Below are 15343 nucleotides of genomic sequence, written 5' to 3' on the forward strand. Positions count from 1 at the left end.
CCAGAGGTAGAAGGGGAAGCATAAAAGAACAAAACAGCACCAGTGAATAAAAAACAAGAAAAAAAACTAGACTGAATACTGCAGTCTATCATCACAGAAAAGGGAGAGGAGATAGAGAAGGGAAAAAAAATATATCTGTAGCCTAATATGAGTATGACTTTAATGTCCTCTCTTCAGCTTCTTAAGGAACTCTGGTAGCGTAGTGGTTACAAGTTGGGCTGCCAACTTCAAGGTCAGCAGTTCAAAACTACCAGTGGTTCCGTGGGAGAAAGATGAGGCATTCTGCTCCCATAAAGATTTACAGTCTCAGAAACCCTGTGTAGGGTCACTATGAGTTGGAACCGACTCCACGGTACTTAGCAACAACAACAACTTCAGCTTCTTGCTTTCAAAGCTGCCTAAGAGATTTCAACTGCCATTTACCATATTAGAAAATAAAAAAATAAAAACGTTCAGGGCCTTCTCTTTGGCTGAGTACCTGTGCACATGAGTGGAAGAAGAACCCACCAGTGGTGAGGGTGGGGGGTGTCCACTCGCTCAGACTCACCCTGTAGTCACTGGAATGGAGGTACACAAACAGTGGGGGCCCCAATTACCAGATTAAAAAAAGAAAAGAAAAGAAAATCAGAACAAAGCAAAATGATAAAGTGTATTGTCCACCTTTGTTCCAAGGTTCCTGTGGCATTTTCCCGTGGCGATTCTGCTCCCCCGCTTCATCTTGCCATTTGGTCTCACCCAAGATGTTGGCTCCAGGCCTCCAAGCCCAGCAGATTCAAAAGTACACGATTTCTTACTTCAGCTTCAAGTTCCACTAACTATAAGCCTTCAAACTTTCAAAATACTCCTAGCTCTGTGGTTCCGAGTATTGGAGCTCTGCCCTGGATCTGCTTTGCCTGGTATTCTGTGGTATTGCTGAAGGCGAACTTCACTGCACCTCCACCCTAGCTGCCATCAAGCCCCGCCTCTATAGCAATATATTTTTAATTGCCTTTGTATGTTTCTCCAACCTTGGCACAAGTCCTTGGAGGGAAAAATTTTAATGTATTGGTCGTAACTGAGTCTTCAATCTGGAAAGGCACCAGAAACATTCTAGGAGTTCAAAAATATTTGTGGAATGACTGAATAAATAACTCAGGCAGCTAAATCAAGTGAGGATAAATGTTACATTAATACTCATTAATCAGTCCTCATTAATCAGTGAATATTATGATTTGAGAATTTGGGTGAGACACTTATTTTGAAGCAACTATAATCATTTAGAATATTTTGGGCTTATAGAATTCCTATGCACTGGTAACCATGCTGCTAAATTATCTGAGGCTAATTTAATTTAAAAATATATAATAAAATATGCTTAAAAAAAGACAGTTTCCACAGTCTTGGTGAGGGTCAAAGGAAAGCAAAGACTCTTAGCCTATTAAATCAAATTCTGAATCCAATGTGCCAAATTGTAAAGTTGGATTGTTGTTTGCTTCCAGAAATAGCAACTGGAAGTAGTTAAGCATGCACTTGAGGAATGAGAGGACAGAAGGAAAAGACTAAAATGTCTTTAGTCATTTTTATTTACTTCCATCTTAGTACAGCGATAGTGATCAATAACTATTTGGCCCAACAGTCAGATTTGGAGACCACTTCTTCCCTGACCTGTTCTAAAATTTCTCATCAGCTTTTTTCAGCCCTCTTTATCAAACTCTGTATAATCTTTCATCTTAAAGCCCAAACCACACACCATCAGTAACAACAACGGGATGTGTATTTAAATGGTTTGTGCACAACTTCTTACCTAATAATTGGTGGTTTGAACCCACTCAATGAGAGAAAGGTCTGGTTAACTGCTTTTACAATGATTACAGCCAAGAAAACCCTATAGAGCAATTCTACTCTGTGAAAATACAGGGTCCCCAGGAGTCAGAATGGACATGACAGAAACAGCTTTCATTTTGCTTTCAACCACAATTTAGAAAGACACACCATACCTAAGTATCCAGTGTCCCATCTGTAAAAGGTGAATAGTAAGAGTTTCTCCCTCAAAGAATTATAATGATGCTTCTTGAAATGACACTTGTAAATCCCTGACATGAGGTTTGACACATATTAGGCATTTAATGTAGTGGTATCTGCTGCTATTATCACACACATCTTCATATTCTCATCATCTCCCCATTATTTCTGTAACTGGTCAATTTCCACAGTTGCTCCATTACTATAGCACTACTAGGCTATCTGGAGTCCCAGTATGGCTCCATAAGATAAGCACTTGACTGCTAACCACAATGCCAGCAGTTCAAAGCTACCAGCTGCTCCTTGGAAACGCTATATAGGGTCACTACTATGAGTCAGAATACTCAATGGCACTTACCAACAACAACAGATCATCAAATGATAACATCTCACTGTTGCTACTCCTGACTTTTCTTCTGAAATATGGCATGTACGTCATACTTGATGGCATGTACGTCATACTTGATGGTAAACTATCCAAGAAGTGGATAATCTATGGGCTTAATTACAGAGTGACACCTGACTGCTTGCCAATGGACCTACTCACAATTTTTCACTTTTATTTTACCCTCTGTTGTCAGTATACATAGAAATGCAACTATAATTATGAATTCTGCCATAAACGAAAAGTAAGAAATGTGACCTGTGCTTCAGGCTAAACTTTATTGTGTTTAGTAAATCATATTCACTCAGAGCCACATAACATCAGCATCACAGCTAATTGTCTCCAACCTGTAGACTGTGGGTTTGCCTGGTGAGACTCCCTCCCATTACAAATACTCCTGGGCTCTGAACTGACCTTGATGAGTCAACAGTGGAGGCAGGGTCCTGGCACTGATGTTGCTAGTGGCCTCTGAATGTCCCTCATTAAGTCCCATAAAATTGCCAGATCTCAGTTTACCTATGCCCCAAATCTGTCCTTCTTGGCACCTAGCAATGGTCTCATTCATAAAGTAGAGAGAAGAATTGCTTGTACACTGAAGTACCTTCCAGCCGTAGAATAATTTGCCATCTACTCCTTTAGAAATGATGTCAGGTAAGCATGTGACACTGATGAAAACATGAGCCCAAGTTTTCCTGACACCACCTATGCTGTGGTGAACTTGGTATTTCCTTTGGGAAATCTGTTACATGCAAGCCAAGGAAAACAAAGTCATCTACTTCTAAAATATCAGGCATTAAAACCCCTCTGGATCACAGTTCTCTGACTAAGGGTCACCATCAGTTACAAACGGCTTGATGAAAACTGGTTTATTAAGCATCTACAATGAACATGCCCTAGTGATGCTAATGGTTTGTGTGCAGCCACTAAAGGTTAGCAATTCTAACCTACCCAGGAGCTCTGCAAAAGAAACACCTGGAATCTACTTCTGTAAAAATTACAGCCAAAAAGCCCTATGGAACAGTTCTACTCTATAACACACAGGGTCGTTATGAGTTGAAATCAACTTGACAGAGCTAATTTGTCTGTTTTTCCACCACTTGAATATCAATATGGTGGTGGCTTGTGTATTGCTGTGATGCTGGAAACTATATCACTGGTACTTCAAATACCAGCTGTGGCACTCATGATAGACAAGTTTCAGACGAGCTTCCAGACTAACAAAGACTAGAAAAGAGTGACAACCCACTTATGAATGATTAGCCACTGAAAATATTATTAACAGCTGTAGAATATAGTCTGATATAATGCCAGACGATGATCCCCTCAGGTTGAAAAACACTCAAAATACAACTGCGGAACAGCTGCCTCCTCAAAGTAGAGTTGACTTTAATGACATGAATGTATCAAAACTTTCAGGGCCTTCATTTGCTCATGGGGTACAAATCAAAATGAGGAGGAACAGTTGCAAACATTGACTGGTAATCAGAATGTGGAGTGTATAAAGCATGAATCTAGAAAAATTGAAAGTCATCAAAAATTAAATGGAATTCATAAAGATTGATAGCTAGGCATGTATGAACTAAAATGGACTGGTTTTCACCATTCTGAATCAATTATGTGGCTTATTATGCTGGGAATGACAAACTGAGTAAGAATGATGTCACATTCGTCAAAAAGCATGCTCTAAGATCTATTTTGAAGTACAATACTGTCTTTGATAGTATAATATCCAAATGCCTACGAAGAAGATGAGTTAATATCACTATTAGTCATATTAACACACCAACCACTGAAGTCAGGAATGATAAAACTGAAGAATTTTACCAACTTCTTCAGTCTGAAATTGAGCAAACATGCAATCAAGATGGATTGATAATCACTGGTGATTGGAATGTGAAAATTGGAAACCAAGATGAAGGATTTTTGTTGTTGTTGTTAAGTGCTGTCAAGTCGGTTCCGACCCACAGCGACCCTGTATAGGGTTTCTGAGAAGCTGCTGGTGAGCTTGAACTGCCGACCTTGTATTTCAAATGGATTTGCAGTCTGGTGCATTATCCCATAGCATTACACTGGGACTCCAGATGAAGGATTAGCAAGTGGAAAATAAGGCCTTGGTAGTAGAAAAGATGCTAGAGATCAAATGATAGAATTTTGCAAGACCAACACTTATTCATTGCAAATATCTTTTTCGACAACATAAATAACAATATATGCATGGACCTCAACAGATGGAATACACAAGAATCTAATTGACTACATCTAAGGAAAGAGATGATGAAAAAGCTCAATATCATCAGCCAAAACAAGGCCAGGGGCCAACTATAGAACAGACCATCCATTGCTCATATGAAAGTTCGAGCTAAAGCCAAAGAAAATTAAAACAAGTCCAGGGAAGCCAAAATGTGACCGAAAATATATCCCACCTGAATTTAGAGAATGAACAGATTTCATGTATTAGACACTAATGACAAAAGGCCAGAAATGTTGTGAATGACATCAAGAACATAATCCAAGAAGAAAGCAAAAGGTGAGTAAAAAGACAGGAAAGAAAAGACTAAAATGAATATTAGAAGAGACTCTGAAACTTGCTTTTGAATGTAAAGAAGCTAATGCCATTGGGAGAAATAATGAAGTAAAAGAGAGGAACAAAAAATTTCAAGATGCAGCACAAGAAGACAAAGTTAAGGTGGAAATGTAAAATGGTTCTATCACTGTGGAAAACAGTGTTATGCTTCCTCAGAAATTTGGAAACAGAAACACTATATGACTCAGGAATCCCTCTACGTGGTGTATACACACAAGAAATAAGAGCCAGAACACAAGTAGATATATGCACAACGATGTTCACACAATAGCATACACACAATATAAAAAGTTGGAGACATGCCCATCAATGGAAGAGTGGACAAACAAACTTTGGTACATACACACAATGGAATACTATGCAATGTTGAAGAAAAATGATGAATCTGGGAAACACCTCATAACATGGATGAACCTGGAGACCATTATGCTGAGTGAAATAAATCAATCACAAAAGGATAAATATTTCATGAGGCCACTATTGTAAAAACTCAACAAAAAGTTTTTGTACTAAAAGAAACATTCTTTGATGGTTACCAGGGAAGAAAGTAATTCACTGGCTACAGGGTAGACACATGTTAACTTGGGTGATGGAGAGAGCAAAGAACAAGAAGGGGGAGGGCAATATACAACAAGAAAAGAATAATGAATATAGGTAAAGACACTGGGAGGTATGCAAGGGCTAAAGAGAGTAGAGGTAAATAGTGATACGTGTATACAACATTGGAATAATAGTGTTCTGTGTTCAGATACATGGTCAGAGACACAGGCTGAATGAGTATGGAAGGAGGAGTGGGATATTTATATATCCCACAAATATGAAAGAATTTGAAAAAGGATATTTGTACATGGGTAACCACCAGGAATCCTGATGTGGTGATGCAGGATAAGCACTTGAATACAAGATTGGTTTGCACTGCAAGGTCAGCAGTTTAGACTCACCAGCCACTCCCCAGAGACCTTATACAGCATTGCTATGGGTCAGCCACTCCCCAGAGACCTTATACAGCATTGCTATGGGTCAGCCACTCCCCAGAGACCTTATGCAGCATTGCTATGGGTCAGAACAGACTTGTTGGCACTTAACAACAACAACAATAACCACAGGGAAGAAGTGGAACAAATGTTGTTGCATGGAGGGGATTGCAATTATTAAGATGAAACAAAGTGTATGATTGGCTGAATGTAAAACTGAAAATCTTCACTTAATTATCATTAAAAAAAAAAGACAAAGTTAAGCATTATAATGAAATGTGCAAACACCTGGAGTTAGAAAACTAAAAGGGAAGAACACACTTAACATTTCTCAAACTGAAAGAAACGAAAAAGATTCAAGCCTTGGGTTACAATATTGAAGGAATCTGTGGGCAAAATGGTGTGGTGCTGTGGTTTTATGTGCCAGACTGCAGTCATTTGAACTGCAAAGTTGGCAGTTCCAGCTCACCAGCTGCTTCTTGGAAACCCTATACAGGGTCACTATGGGTCATAACCAACTTGATGGCACTTAACAACAACAATATGGGCAAAATATTGAATGATGTAGAAAGCACCAAAAGAAGATGAAATAAATACAAATAGTCTTTGTATCAAAAAGAATTGATCGAGAAGCATTTCAGTAGGCAGCATGTGATCAAGAAGTGATGGCTTTGAAGAAAGTAGTCCAAGTTACACTGAAGATATTGGTGAAAAACAAGGCTCCAGGAATTGAAGGAATACAAATCATTCAACAAACTTTTGCAGCACTGGAGGCACTCACTCATCTATGCCAAGAAATGTGGAAGACAGCCAACCAATTGTAAAAGATCCATATTTGTGCCCATTCCAAAGAAAGTTGACTCAACAGAATGCAGAAATCATTAATATTGTATGTCAGTAAAATTTTGCTGAAAATAATTTTAAAATGGTTGCAGTAGTATATTAATAGGGAGCTGCCAGTCTGGACTCCAAAGGGGATGTAGAAGAAAGGATATGTTGTTACATGGATCTTGGCTGAAAGCAAAGCATACCAGAAAGATGTTTACTTCTGCTTTACTGACTATGCAAAGGCATTCAACTATGTGGATGATACAAAATTATGGATAATATTGTGAAAAATGGAAATTTCAGAACATTTAATTGTGTTAATGTGTAACCTGTACATACACCATACATACACCAAGAGGCAATCACTCAAAGAGAACAAGGGAATATTGAATAGTTTAAAATCAGAAAAAGCATGTACCAAAGTTGTATCCTTTTACCATACTTACTCAATCTTCATGCTTAGCAAGTAATCTAAGAAACTGGATTATATGAAGAAGAACATGGCATCAGGATGAGAGGAACAGTCATTAACAATCTGCAGTATGCAGATGACACAACCTTGCTTAACTTAAAATACTTACTGATGAAGATCAAAGACTACAGCCTTCAGTATGGATTGTACCCCAATGTAAAGAAAATGAAAGTTTTAACAATTAGACAAATAAATAACATGAAGATAGGGGAAAAAATGACTAAATTTGTCAGGCTTCATTTTTCTTTGTTCCATAATCAATACTTATGGAAGTAGAAGTCAAGAAATCAAATGGCATATTACAATAAGCAAATCTGTCTGTGTTAAAGAGAAAAGATGTCACTTAGAAGACTAAGGTGTGTCTTAAGTATTTTTATTTGTCTCATATGCATATAAAAGTTAGACAATGAATAAGGAAGACTGAAGAAGAATTGATGTATTTGAATTATGTTGTTGGAGAAAATTTTGAAAGTATTATCGACTGCCAGAAGAACAAACGTATCTGTCTTGGAAAAAGTAAAGTCAGAATGTTCCTTAGATACAAGGATGGCTAGATTTCATCTCTCATTCTTTGGACATATTGTGAAGAGGACAAGGACATTATGCTTTGGAAAGTCAAGGGCCTGTGAAAAAAAGAAGACCCCTATAATATTGAATGACAAAGTGGAAACAAAAATGAATTCAAACATAACAATTGTGAGAACTGTACAGGACTGGGCAGGGTTTCATTCTGTTGTGCAGAGGATCCCTGTGAGTCAGAACAAACTTGATGGCACCTAACAACAACAACAACAACAATTTGTTTTTACTGTGTGCCAAAATCCTTAAATATGTTGTCTTAATGATTTTCAAAACCTGTCTGTGAGGTTGGTTTCACACCATAATTTCTCAGAGCACAGTACATCGTTGCTGTTGTTAAGCGCCATTGAGTCGATTCCAACTCATAGAAGCCTGTATAGGGTTTCTCAGGTGCAGCTGGTAGGCTTGAATTGCCAGCCTTTTGATTCACAATCCAGTGCTAACCCTACAGCGCCACACCAGGACTATGGTGGTGGCTGTGTGCCGTGGAGTCAGGTCCGACTCATAGCGCCACAGGGACCCTGTACAGGGTTTCCGAGGCTGCAAATCGTTACCGGAGCAGAACGCCTCATCTTTCCCCCACGGAACAGCTGGTAGTTTCGAACTGCTGACCTTGAGGTTTGCAGCCCAATTCGTAACTACTACGCTACCAGAGCTATAGGCTAAGAAAAATCTGCCTCTTCTAACTCTAGAGCATTAGGACACAATATCATCTTAATAAAAATCTCACTTTCTCAACCACCACCCCATCTCCAAGCCCAGGTATTTTTTTTTCATTAATTAGGGGTGCTTTTGTAGTTACATTTAAGGTAAAGCTTGCATTAATACAAGAAGGTTTGTATACAACTTGTTTACGTATTTCTTTTAATTTTGCTCACGGAGATAAACCTTGTCTCATTCCAAAAAAAGGATTTGCAGCAGACTACAGGGATTAGTGGGTAACAACATAAACCTGGGCTTTGTTCCTTTTACCACCAAGCAAAACATTAAAGGCACAGAAGCAAATCTGTACAAGTGTAAAAACATCATTTACTGACAGGAACTAATAATGATGCTAACGAGGGGAGAAAAGCCCAGCCCAAAGAAAATGGATGTTTCTTGTTAGCAAGAGTATTAAAACAAGACTAATTAATTAATGTGATCACTGTTATTCCCTGCTAAAAAGCATTCCCACCTCACTTTCTCAGTGAGGAAATTTAGGTAAACAAAGAAGGTCGTGATATGGAATTCAGCTGTTTTTTCCTAATACAATTACAAGGGCTAACCAACAAACAAGTTTCTTGGTGTGAAATAGTGTGAAGTTTATATTTAATCTAGCATGGTGCCAATGTTCCAAGTTTTTCATCCCCATACTTTATTAGCTTAAAATAAATATACAGGAGGCTGCTTTAAAGGAGAATGACTTTAGTATGGGAGGGAAATGGGAGGACTCTATTTCTCCACTTTATAGAGCTTGACCCCATTTCTGAAAGCTGAAATAAAGAGCCGGATGCCTTTGGCTGTGACCTTGAAATTGCTTGTCACGACTGTTCATGAAAGTTGAGTATGTCCGAGAAGTGAACTTGAGTGATTTTACAAAAATTAATCAACCATCATTATTGTTACTTCCCATCTAAAATAAATAAATGAACACAACTTTACATGTAATCACTTCTTCCCATTAACCATCTTTTATTTTTTGGAAAGAGAAGTAAAAGACTTTTAGCAACTAGCTAAATGCTTGCAAAGAACATCAAAACCTGCTTTGGGCTAACGCCACAATTAGCCATTCTCTGTAATAGCCACAAAATAATTGTGTGTGTGTGTTAGAAAAAAACCCACAAAGTTCTAGATATTTTCTCCCTTGCAGAAAAAAAAAAAAAAAAAAATGAGAGTGTAAATATTTTACCATACAATAAGATTCTTCAAAAAATCTGGCTATCCCTGCTACCTTCAATTCTTCTTTTCCATTCTCTCTCTAAAGTCCACAGTTGAACCATTACCTGACCTCTCCACCAAAAGTGCTCCTAACAAGATTACAAATGGTCACTGCACTGCTGTATCCAGGGCTCAGCACTCAGTGCTCACCTTCCTAGAAGCATTTACACACTTGACCACTCCTTTCTTAACTCTTTCCTCCTGCTTCCCCATCATTATTCCTCCTGATTTTCCTCCTACCTCCCAGATTCCCCTTACACAGACGCCTCTGCTGATTCATCATCATCATCCAGCTTCTGACACTTTGAGTTTTCCAAGACACATGCCTCTGACAATTTTTCTTACCAGTCTATGTAAGAAATCCATGGTTGTCTCATGGATTTAAACACCATCATATGCTAATGACTCCCAAATGTATAAGGTTGGACAACTCAAGACTCATATATACAACTGCCTATACAGCATCCCTGGAGTACTGGCGTGGTGCTTTGGGATAAAGTCCTAGAGTGCAAGATCGGTATGAATCAAAAGGTCTTAAGTTCAAACTCATCAGCAACTCCTTGGAAATCCTATGCAGAGTCTCTGTGAGTCAGAACTTACTCGACGGCACTTAACAACAACAACATATAGCATCCCTACTTGGGTGCCTCTTAGGCTTCTCAAATTGTTGTTGTAGTTGCTAAATGCTGTGGAATCAATTCTGCCTCACAGTGACCCTGATTGGGTTTCCAAGGAATGACTAGTGGGTTTGAACCACCAGTCTTGGGATAGTGGTTATCCAACAGTGCCACCCCAGAACTCTGGACTTCTCACATTAGTATGTCTAAAATAGGAACTCCTCATATTGTCCCACAGACCCTTCTACAACTTCTTATCTCCAAAGATGTCAAGTACATTCTTACAACTGCAAAAAAAAATCATAGTGTGAACTTTCACTTTCTCTCAGAACAGTCCTTCATAACCAATCCTTCAGAAAGTTTTCAGCATTCTACCTTCAGAATATCCCCATAACCCAACCACTTCTCAGCACTTTCACATCTGCATGGAGTCTCAGCCAGTCACACCTCACCCATAGATCATGGCAATAGCCTTTGAACTCAAGCTAGCTCCCTGCTTTTGCTCTGATGCCTTACCACAGGGTTTAGTCTCAAAACCGTAGTCGGTTTGATTTTTTGAAAATGGAAATCAGATCACATCACCACTCTGCTCAAAAGTCTCCAGTGATTCCCATCAAACTCAGAGCAAAAGCTTACGAGACCTTACAGGATTTGGTCATCAGTATCCCTGCCTCCCTCTACTTCCTCCTTGCTCACAATGCTGCTGCTGCGTTGACCTTCTTGCCCTTCCTACCTCAGAACCTTTGAATTTACTGTACAAAAATATTTCCACAGTTAACCACTACTCGCTGTTCTTGTTGCATTGATCTCCACAGCACTAAGTCAATCTAACAAATAGTATAACTTGCTTACTTATATAAACAAACTCAACTAGAAATGCTTATATGATTTTGTTCACTGCTATATCCCCTGTGCCTGGAACAGTGCCTGATATATTGGGAACATAACAAAAACTCACTCACTATTTGTAGAATGAATGGGAAGTTAAGCTATGAAAATAAATGAGGTCTCCCATGGAAGACATCTAGTGAGAACAGATGAGAAATTAAGAAAATTAACTTTAAAATATCAATATCTAAAGACTAGAATAAGGAAAGGTAGTATCAATCTTCTTGAGAGTATATCAAAGAATTAGATGAATTAAAAGAGGAATCAGAAGAGCATGAGAACAGATTCTCCAAGAAGAGCTTTAAGAACAGTGAAGGTTATAATTGATGGTGTCAAACCCTTAATGCCATAGTCAGTAGAATCAGGGAGGAAGAAGACAGAGCCACACTTTACGTTAGAATGTGACTAACAAGTGATAAAACTCACCTAGAGATAATTACTCCAGTTTTAAGTGGAGGGAGATCCACAAAGAGACCCAAGGACTCCAATGATTATGTCAATAACCATGGCATATCCAGTTTGCCATGTCACCAAACTGAGTAATTCATTTACCCAAAGCTTGAACTACCTAAATTTTAATATATAAATTATCTAACTTACTTATCTCTATTGTTTAACTTCCATTTAACTTCTATGTCAACCCCAAATAATTTCTTTCAAAATTTAGTAGCCTATATCTCCTTATTTTTCAGCTGTTAAGTACTCAACTGGATAGTGTGGGGAGCTTTTGAGATTTCCTCCCTGTGGAGAATTGTAGGTGATTATCCATTCAAGGATACTGCTCCACCCCAACAAAAAGGGCTGGCTGTATGATCTGGGTACACGTGGGGTGCATCGCTGTTCTCTACTGGCCTGTACTGCTGTGGGGGTACGGGCCAGGACGAGGTGAGGCAGAGAAGAGTGGCATGTAAGGAAGACAGCTGCAACCGCAGCCTGCATGGTGATGGGGATGCACACAGCTTCCTTTGTTGGCAAGATCCGGATTAGACTTGTGCCTGATCCACTGGAGCACAGCCTGGGAAGCCTTCGAGGTGGGCTTGTCCCCGCCAGAGAGGTGGAAAATCAATTTGGCTGGCAAACGAGAGCCCCCAAGAGCTCAGTCCACGCTCCATAATCCTATCCACCAGCAGCTCAGGAAATAGATGCCTGAGCCCTCACATATTCATGGGGGACATGAGGCATAAATCAGGCTTTAAGGATTGGGGGCAAAAAGAATGGACTCTCTGGCTGGATACTAATTAATCAAGCACAGAACACCTAAACCCTTCAACCTGGGACAGAGCCATGCAGAAGTAGGCACAGGCTGCTGTTTTTGCTTTTCCCGTTCGTTTTGTGGTTGTTGTTTGCTTGTTTCATTTCAATTAAAATAGATATTGGATAAAATGTTCCCCATTAGCTGGTGTTGCTTATGCCTCCCCCTGTCTTCCTTTAATTAAAAAACATGCTTATTGTAATACTTGCCAGAATCACTTTAACGGTATTTTAATTGTAATGTCTCTGCCTGATTAAAAAAAGAAAATATGAACTAGAAAGTGCTTGCAAAAATGTTCTCAGAATGCAGGGAAAAAATCAAACACCTCCCTGTAATGGGTACCACATACAAATTTCTTAATTGGTCTGGTTCTGCAGTCCAATGGCAACAGAGGGGGGAAATATGTATCTGAAATAAATTCGCCACTCAAGGTTGGAAACAATAGCAGTTAGGAGAAATTGTTTCATTGTTTCCATCAGCTCAGATTTCCCTAACAGGACAAGGAACTACATCCAACTAAAAATGCCATGCTCAGGAAAAGCACATGTAATGTGGCCAGACAAGCTCCACTGTTCTTGCAGAGTCTCACAGCCTTTGGGAGTAGAGTAGCCGGGCTAGGTGAGTCAGCCTCCAGTCCAGACAGTTCTATCTGCTCCCCTTAGTTGTTTTAGGTCAGTGATCCTCAAACTGCCTCAGAATCACCTGAAGAGCTTTAAAAACATAGCTCACATGTGTTCCACACCCAGAGAAGGTGAGGTACAGGTTCCAAGAATTTACATTTCTAGAAAATTCTCAGGTGATGCTGATGCTGCTAATAGGGGGCCACACTCTGAGAGCCATGGCTGCATTGATTATGTGTTCATGCTCTTGCAGCATGTGCTGTCATCTAAAACTGGTTGAGAACTGCTAGGCTGGAATGATAGATTCATTCTTTAATTCAAATAGCCAACATTTACTACTGATCTTGTTTTTTCTTGTTTTATCCAGTAGGTAAAGTTGTAAAAAAAAAAAAATTACAATCCCTGCTTCCAAAAGGTCACAATGAAGCTTAATTTTCTAAGGGAATTGATCCAACTTTGCACATAACTGAGAGAGAAGATAAAGATTATAATTCAGCCTTTTCCTCTTTTTTTAAGTATAATAAAAAGCAAAACTCATTAACTTAACCTTGCAAATAAATTAACTCTATGGACTTCTGGTGTGGCGCTGTAGGATAAACAAGATCAGTGGTTCAAATCCACCAGCTGCTCCTTAACTCAAAGATGACTATGAGTCAGAACCAACTCCACGGCACTTAACAACAACAACAATGGTGGTGGTGGTAGTGTGAAGTGGAGTCAGTTCCAACTCATAGAGACCCTGTATGGGGTTTCTGAGGCTGTATATCTTTACAGGAGCAGAAAGCCTCATCTTTCTCCTGTGAGACCACTGGTAGTTTCAAACTGCTGGTCTGAGATTAGCCAACCAACTATAATCACTACACTACCAGAGCTCCTTAAATTACTCTATTGGTTGGTTATGTGTCATGGAGTCGGTTCCAACTCATAGCGACCCTGTACAGGGTTTCCGAGGTTGTAAATCTTTACGGGAGCAGAAAGCCTTCTTTCTCCCACGGAACAGCTGGTAGTTTCGAACTGTTGACTTTGTGGTGCGCAGCCCGATTCGTAACCACTATGCTACCAGAGCTCCTTACCCTATACTAATTACTAAGTGTAAACATATTAATGGAAGATCAACTATAGAGAAATATTTAGAGGTACTCAAACACAGATATAAACAAATTCCTTTGCCATTATAGCTAGTGTTATCAATTACTATTTAACTAAACCTTGATCTCTTTTCTACTTCCAGGAAACCATTACATTCTTTTACCAAGTGTTTCCAGGCATTTAAGTGCTCACAGCCTTTAGCCACTTCATGGGCTTCTAAAAAGACACCTAGGACTCCAGAAAGCAAGCTATTTCTAAACAGAAATAGGTGTGTTTTTAAAAAAAAAAAAAAAAGGGCAGGTAAAACTCTCACTAGTTACCAAATAAATAATTCATTCAAATAATCTTCCATTGTCTCTTTATCAAAGTTCAATGAGCATTCACCCACATTGCTGACCAGTCCTATAATTTGATACACTTTTCTAAGCAATTTGTTTTTTTCAAAACATCCCAAGTATATATTTTTTTCTAAATGTTTTTCACATGATTTGGCTATAATATAATAGTTTTATCAATGAAAAACAACAGTTGTTTCCATAGTATTTATTTAAAATGTGAATATCCCTACCTTTACCTAACTCTAGACATATTAGATTATGTTTCTTAGATGTCATCAAGTCAGTTCTGACTCCCAGCAACTCTATGTACAATAGAATGAAGCACTGCCCAGTTCTGCAGTATCCTCACAATCTATGTTGGAATCCATTGTTCAGCCACTGCCAATTCATATCATTGAAGGTCTTCTTTTTCACTAACCAAGCATGATGTCCTTCTCCAGGGACGGGTCCCTCATGATAACATGTTCAAAGTATGCAAGATGAAGTCTCACATCATCTCTTCTAAGGAGCATTCTTGGCAGTACTTCTTCCAAAATAGAGTTACCTGTTCTCTGGAAGTCGATAGTAGATTCACTATTCTTTACCAACATCATAATTGAAAGGTATCAGTTGTCTTCTTTAATTATTGTCCAGCCTTCACATGCATAAAAGGTGATTGAAAATACCATGGTTTAGGTCAGGTACACCTTAGTACCCAAGGTGACATTTTTGCTTTTTGATACTGTACAGAGGTCTTTTGCAGTAGATTTGTCCAGTGCAATCATTGTTGATGTTGTTAGGTGTCATCAACTAATAGCAA

The 15343-nt window shown here is 38.9% G+C and overlaps 1 protein-coding gene across 1 annotated transcript in view; it reads right to left on the reverse strand.

The window, feature by feature from the left end:
- Positions 1–15343, reverse strand: part of PKHD1 (polycystic kidney and hepatic disease 1 (autosomal recessive)) — a 722421-nt gene that overhangs the window by 480893 nt on the left and 226185 nt on the right.

The sequence above is a fragment of the Chrysochloris asiatica genome, unplaced genomic scaffold (assembly GCF_000296735.1).
Source record: "Chrysochloris asiatica unplaced genomic scaffold, ChrAsi1.0 scaffold00019, whole genome shotgun sequence".
Lineage (NCBI taxonomy): Eukaryota > Metazoa > Chordata > Mammalia > Afrosoricida > Chrysochloridae > Chrysochloris > Chrysochloris asiatica.